Here is a 7,874-nt window from a genome sequence, read left to right on the forward strand (position 1 = left end):
CCAGAGTTTTGTTGAGTGCTGAATTCTGCACTCTGGCGCCTAAATCCACCAACTCTGCTATTTCATAGCACGTTTCGGTGCCCATTGCTAAATAACATGTTCATACTGCAATGACAATGAAAATACGATTCATCTTTCAGCCCTATTTCTAACCTCATAAAAAGAGTCGGAAACACTTTACAATAAGGTGTCATTTGTTAACATTAGTTAATGTATTAACTAACATGAACAAACAATTAACAATATATTTATTACACTATTTATTTTTGTCTTTGTTAACATTATTTAATAAAAATACAGTTGTTCATTCATTGTTTGTTCATGTTAGTTCACAGTGCATTAATGTTAACAAACACAACTTGTCATTTGAATAATGCATTAGTGAATGCTGAAATTAAAGTTAACTAATATTAATAAATGCTGTAGAAGTAGGTGTAGACGTTAATAAAACACAATCTAACAGGTAGAAAATTAAATTAGAAACATCTAAACTTTTCAAAACACAGCAAGTGCACCGCGGTCATGTGACAAGAATCAGCTTCTTCCTTTCCCGTAACAAAATTGAAAGCTAAGCCAAGACGGAGAAACAGCTGATCATAGCTGAACAAGGATAGCCATTTTTTAAAATAAATTTAGTAGTAGAGCTACTGCAAGGGATTTTTAGTGCTGCAAATCCATTTATCCTTTGCTGAAACTTCCGCGTCGAGAGCGCAGGTCATAGTTGCTTAGCAACGGCAGACGCCACGGGAGCGCACGCATAGAGCGAGAAGGGTATAACTGCAGCCTGGAGATCTCCAAATGGGGGCGGGAACTCCAAAACGGGGTGGGAGCTCCAAAATAGCTAATAGGTGGGAGCTTCCTCCCATTGACAGACAGGCACATGACACGCAAGCTCAATTTTTCCCTCAATCCACTTCAGTGCAAACTCTGCCCCACAGCTGATTCTAAAGTTTTTATTGGTTGTGTCAATTAAAGTGTTGATTTCCTACACTATGCTACAATAAATGCTAACCCCCTAAGCCTAACCCACACCTGACCCTAACCTTAACCAGTGAACTTGACTGTACGGCGGGATTGGTGCTGAATAGCGTGGTAAAGAAAGATGCAGTTCAGGAGATAAACAGTTAATAAGATTATGTGATATGAGATCGTTCCGTAACTCCCCAACCGGACCTCACCGGACAATGGCACCTTTTTAGTTACACCCAGCGTCACCCCCTCCTTCCCTGTGAATTTCGTGCCCCAGGATGCCCCCGTTGCTTAGAACAAAGCAATAGAGTAAAATCTTTCCCCTGAGCTGCCCTGGGACGGCTTGCGGGAGAGCTCGTGGGTGATTCCCGTTTATATCATTAAGCAAAGGTTCAAACTCCAGTCTGAACAACACTGGCCACGAGCTTTGGGCTTTGCTCTCACGGAGAATATTTATTTATATAGCATATTTTATTTTAGATTAACTAGAAACAATGTTCAATTTATAAAGTTTTATTTTGAAATGCAAGTCAATAACAATTGGCTGGAGCCACAGCCAATGGTGAAAGTCCTTGCGGTGAGGAGACCCCGCCCCATTTTGGAGGTTCTGCCCACTTTTGGAGTTCACGCCCCATTTTGGAGATCTCCGGTCTGCAGTTATATCTACTTGGATAGAGCGCAGGCTACAGAGGGCTTTGGAAAGAAGGAGAAAGCGGCGCGCCTAGCGTTTTCCACGCGTTTTCAGGCGCGACATGCAAATGTGGTTTTGTTTTGAAGGAGAAAAAAGAGACCAAGACCGGACTCGAGTATTACAGCCCTAGTACAGATACTCAAAAAGTGTACTTAAGTACAGTACTCAAGTAAATGTACGTAGTTACTGTCCGCCTCTGCATAAAATGCATTGCTGTTCTGTTGTAAGTCATCTTAAAGATTCCTAAATGCATCTACTTTCGGAAGGCCAAATAAAGTGCTTTTGCTTTCGCCTAGAAACACACAGCGTCTTCCTGACATGGCTGCTTCAACTCTAACTGCGGTTACTGAAACCGCCTTCTTTCTTTGCTGGAGATCTCCAAATGGGGGCGGGAACTCCAAAACGGGGTGGGAGCTCCAAAATAGCTAATAGGTGGGAGCTTCCTCCCATTGACAGACAGGCACATGACACGCAAGCTCAATTTTTCCCTCAATCCACTTCAGTGCAAACTCTGCCCCACAGCTGATTCTAAAGTTTTTATTGGTTGTGTCAATTAAAGTGTTGATTTCCTACACTATGCTACAATAAATGCTAACCCCCTAAGCCTAACCCACACCTGACCCTAACCTTAACCAGTGAACTTGACTGTACGGCGGGATTGGTGCTGAATAGCGTGGTAAAGAAAGATGCAGTTCAGGAGATAAACAGTTAATAAGATTATGTGATATGAGATCGTTCCGTAACTCCCCAACCGGACCTCACCGGACAATGGCACCTTTTTAGTTACACCCAGCGTCACCCCCTCCTTCCCTGTGAATTTCGTGCCCCAGGATGCCCCCGTTGCTTAGAACAAAGCAATAGAGTAAAATCTTTCCCCTGAGCTGCCCTGGGACGGCTTGCGGGAGAGCTCGTGGGTGATTCCCGTTTATATCATTAAGCAAAGGTTCAAACTCCAGTCTGAACAACACTGGCCACGAGCTTTGGGCTTTGCTCTCACGGAGAATATTTATTTATATAGCATATTTTATTTTAGATTAACTAGAAACAATGTTCAATTTATAAAGTTTTATTTTGAAATGCAAGTCAATAACAATTGGCTGGAGCCACAGCCAATGGTGAAAGTCCTTGCGGTGAGGAGACCCCGCCCCATTTTGGAGGTTCTGCCCACTTTTGGAGTTCACGCCCCATTTTGGAGATCTCCGGTCTGCAGTTATATCTACTTGGATAGAGCGCAGGCTACAGAGGGCTTTGGAAAGAAGGAGAAAGCGGCGCGCCTAGCGTTTTCCACGCGTTTTCAGGCGCGACATGCAAATGTGGTTTTGTTTTGAAGGAGAAAAAAGAGACCAAGACCGGACTCGAGTATTACAGCCCTAGTACAGATACTCAAAAAGTGTACTTAAGTACAGTACTCAAGTAAATGTACGTAGTTACTGTCCGCCTCTGCATAAAATGCATTGCTGTTCTGTTGTAAGTCATCTTAAAGATTCCTAAATGCATCTACTTTCGGAAGGCCAAATAAAGTGCTTTTGCTTTCGCCTAGAAACACACAGCGTCTTCCTGACATGGCTGCTTCAACTCTAACTGCGGTTACTGAAACCGCCTTCTTTCTTTGCGTGCACATTTGGGCGGCATTATGCTAATATTTCCACATAGTGAGGTAGATATGTGGGGGCGTGTTAGAATGAGCCGTTTTAAGGGGTGTGGCAGAGTCTTAACTTTGATAAAGAATATCTCTTTGGTTTTGAGACTTTAGTCTTTGCAACTTCAGGGATCTTATCTATGCACAATCAGCTTGTAACACTCCAAAGAGAAAGGAAAACTTGAAATCGCATCATATGACTGCTTTAAGGGGTTACTTAGGGATAATATTTTGACCCACCTGAAACTCATCAGAATTTTTTGTAACAGGTATTATACAAGCATATTATCTTTTCAGTATAACTTTAAAACAAAGCATTATTTTCTATTTATTTTACAGTGCAATATATTTTTATCAGAAAAGCTGAGCAACACGTTATCAAGCTGTACCTATTCAAATTTACTGCAGATTGCTGCACAAAAATATACATTTGAATGTGGTGAACTCATTTAATGAAATAGGTCTATATTAAGACACTCCATTACAACGCATCAGTTCTTTCTTTGAACTGTCATTTTTGTATGAGAGCAATTTTACATTATTTTTTCAATTATTGCTTCAGCTGGCTTGCTCGCATGTAAAGCCACTTGCTCCGTAATTGACATAGTCCTCTTCTTGACATCTGTCCCTTTGGAAATTTTCAGTTATTTCTTTCAAACTTGTTTCTAAGTGATAAACCAAAAATATCAGGGCGATGTCGATGACCAAGACACTGAACAAGAAGTAGCGATACCATTCGCCAAAAGTGCCTTGAAAAAAAAAAAAACAATGACAAAGGTGGATGAAAATATGTGAAGTACAGTATTGATTGATATTAAAATGATTTGAACATGACATCAGATAACAACACGCATTAAGGCACAAAAAGCAGTGAAAATAAATGTATGTCTTACCACATATCTCTTTTGCTGTCATATCTTCTCAAAGTAAAACTGGAATATTTAAATACATATATTTATAAAATGACATGTACTTGCAAATTCACTTAAATGTGTTAAATTAAAAAATACAAATGTTACCTTAGCCTAAGTAGACTCAGTAGTACTAACCAGCATCATTCAGCAGCAACAATGAGGTCTTGTTTCATACTAATCTAAAAACGGTGTTAAAAGACACTTCCTCTATGGTCAAGCTGAAATTACGAGTCCTATATTTAGTTTCGGAACTGAAAGTAAGTATTGCTGTATTGCCTCTGGAGATTCTCCGTTGTCATTTCAATGTGTAGAATTATTGTAAGCTGGATGTGTTGCACTATTACTCATGGTAAACTGTAAAACAATTAATGTAAAAATACATACAGTTTCCTACATTAAAATACTGCTATTTAAATAAACATGTAAATTTACTGCTGATAATCCATAAATCAAGCACTTGCAGTAAATTTACAGCATTTAACAGTAAACTGAGAAGAAGAAAAAAACGTCTCGCACTGTAAAAATTAGCACATGGGGTGTTGCCTCTTCAACGCCAGCTCTCATTGTCCTGCAGAAAGGCAGTCAACTTGTTGCAACAGAGAAACAAATTGAGCTGACTAAAATATCACTACAGGAAAGCAACCACGGAGCTGTAACTTGTGATGAAGACTTCAGTGCTTCAGTGTAGTGCAGAAGTAAAAATGTGGTAAAAGGAAAACAAGGTGTTTTTTTTGTCCCTTATTGTGTTTATGTCCAACTATCTCACTATCACAGTATTTCCAACCTAATGGAATTTTATTTATTACATCAATGTCACAACTGTAAGTAACACACAAGATGATTGTCAGTCATTAAGCCTGAGATTAGATTTCACAAACACCCCTTTTCCACCAGCATGAACCGGGTGCTAGTTCAGAGCCAGTGCTATTGCTGGTTCGGAGTTTTGCAAATAAAGAGGATTAGCTCTCTTTAGAGTTTTGCACATACCTTGATATTGATAGTAGACCATCAAAAGACTCGGCTAATAACGCACTTAAGTAAGAAAAATCTAGTCATTGTTCCCATGTGTATTTTTGGGTGTGACTGAAAATACAAAAAGTTATTTCCATTTCAACTGATGACAATGATGACATAATGTAACTAGGAGTTATTGAATGAATCAATTAATGTTTAATAAACTATTGCTCCACACTTTATGAATGAAGTGTGAAGTGATAATCATAAATCTGTTTTTCACTCGGCTCTTGGTCAATCGTGCCACCCAGATGTATGATATTAGAGATTTTTTCATAGCGGAAACGTTAAGGAAATATACAGGAAATAAATAATATTATTTCAATTTAAATAAATATCGTCACCACTTTTTCACATGAGGCCGGGCTAGCGTGAGCTGAGGCGGCAGGGTCAAGAACGGCACGCCCGGCGGATCCGACGAATGAGCGGCAACCACATGTGACGGACCCCGGGCTGGATTCTGCTTCGTCCACGGTGAAAGTTGATGTATTCCCTCGGCGACCGAGATATATCCAGCTGCAGACCCGCAGCACAGCAGTTTCAGAACCGCAGTCACAGAACCGCAGCCACAGAACCGGAAGTGAGGGGCGGAGTTATTGACGACGAGAGAGCACGGTGAGTATTCTGTAATGTTTTTGCGATCATATTTTTAATAATTATCGTATATATTACGTTAAGCATTTATCAGCTAAGTACTTAATGTGTGCTTGACTTTATTATCCTATATTGAAACTTGAATTTGTTGTCACACTTTATAGTATATAACTTTTTTATGTGGATGTTTCGATTTATTTTCGGATGCATGCTGTAAATGGGCCTTGTGGTGAAGTTTTGAAGACGTTTATTATTCATAAAAATAAATCGTTTGCTTTAATTTCCTCTGTTATATGCATTGTTTGTGTGTTAATATCACCTTGTAGTTTAGTTATTTTAATCCCATTTGTCATCATTGAGATAATTGTGTGTGGCTTCATCTCTTGTAGAGACATATAAGGATTCAGAGAGGTGACACATTACCTGAGCTGTAGCAGTGCAACACGTGTTACAGCAATTACCAGCAGTTTTCTGCTTGACCAGCATGTTTAAGCCAGCCAAACTGGTCAAATTAAAAAGTCATCTTCAAATCCACTTCAACATGCAGTTGTCTGTGGAGGTATGAATATCTTGAGTTGTTTGTTTAATGTACTCACAATTTATTATTGCATAATAGTTTACCTGTGTACTTATTTAACACCTTAATAATCACACCAATAACTGGTTGCAAAAATGTATAGTATAGTCTAAAATAAATAAATAAGGAACAAGGAAGTTTTTTTGTGCTATTTACAGGGAGAACATTCTTATTTTTTGTTGTTTTCCAGTACATCTTGTCTTGGGAGCACCCTTTGATTTTACATCTGTAAGTAGTTATCAGTTAAAGTAATTGACCTTTATGATGTTGTAGCAGTTGATATTTAAAGATTTCTCTATGTGTGTGTCTTCCCGTGTGACATTCCAATCATACGGAGATGGTGGACTCCAGATGGTTTTCTCTGAAAGGTACTGGACATTTCCTCCAGCACACCATTACATCTGCACCCCCTTCTGACCAATTTGAAATTAACCAAGATACATGTATATTACAGTGCAGAAACCCTACAAGAGGCCCTTCCAATTGGATAACAGGCTACGCTTGTGAGGTATGTCTCAAATCTACAAACCCAATTCCAAAAAAGTTGGGACACTGTACAAATTGTGAGTAAAAAAGGAATGGAATAATTTACAAATCTCATAAACTTATATTTTATTCACAATAGAATATAGATAACATATCAAATGTTGAAAGTGAGACATTTTGAAATCTCATGCCAAATATTGGCTCATTTTGGATTTCATGAGAGCTACACATTCCAAAAAAGTTGGGACAGGTAGCAATAAGAGGCCGGAAAAGTTAAATGTACATATAAGGAACAGCTGGAGGACCAATTTGCAACTTATTAGGTCAATTGGCAACATGATTGGGTATAAAAAGAGCCTCTCAGAGTGGCAGTGTCTCTCAGAAGTCAAGATGGGCAGAGGATCACCAATTCCCCCAATGCTGCGGCGAGAAACTGTGGAGCAATATCAGAAAGGAGTTTCTCAGAGAAAAATTGCACAGAGTTTGAAGTATCATCATCTACAGTGCATAATATCATCCAAAGATTCAGAGAATCTGGAACAATCTCTGTGCGTAAGGGTCAAGGCCGGAAAACCATACTGGATGCCCGTGATCTTCGGTCCCTTCGACGGCACTGCAGCACATACAGGGAATGCTACTGTAATGGAAATCACAAAATGGGCTCAGGAATAATACAATGAAACTAATTACTGTTTAGGTCTACAACTAAATTACACAAGATTAATGTTTATAAAATGCTTAATATGTCATTATAAAATGCATACATGCATAAAGTATGACGTATCGTGTGTAATAAAAGCAAATTACCCCTTAAAACCATAAGGTGGCGCTACTATGTTAAAAAAAATGTAAGCTCCGCCCCTCACTTCCGGTTCTGTGACTGCGGTTCTGTGGCTGTGGTTCTGAAACTGCTGTGCTGCAGGTCTGCAGCTGGATACTATTGCGGCGACCAGCACAGATCAGCTCTAGGCATGACGAAGTGGATATCGT

General features: G+C 39.4%; 1 long non-coding RNA gene across 1 annotated transcript; it reads left to right on the top strand.

Annotated features, from left to right (window-relative positions):
- Nucleotides 1–5,784: 5,784 nt before the first annotated feature.
- Nucleotides 5,785–6,624, top strand: LOC107586670 (uncharacterized). Its single transcript, XR_001609382.1, has 3 exons — nucleotides 5,785–5,842; nucleotides 6,211–6,380; nucleotides 6,589–6,624. It is a non-coding gene; the product is annotated as an uncharacterized lncRNA (long non-coding RNA).
- The last annotated feature ends 1,250 nt before the right edge of the window (nucleotides 6,625–7,874 follow it).

This window comes from Sinocyclocheilus grahami, unplaced genomic scaffold (assembly GCF_001515645.1).
Source record: "Sinocyclocheilus grahami isolate Dianchi unplaced genomic scaffold, SAMN03320097.WGS_v1.1 scaffold5.1, whole genome shotgun sequence".
Taxonomy (NCBI): Eukaryota; Metazoa; Chordata; class Actinopteri; order Cypriniformes; family Cyprinidae; genus Sinocyclocheilus; species Sinocyclocheilus grahami.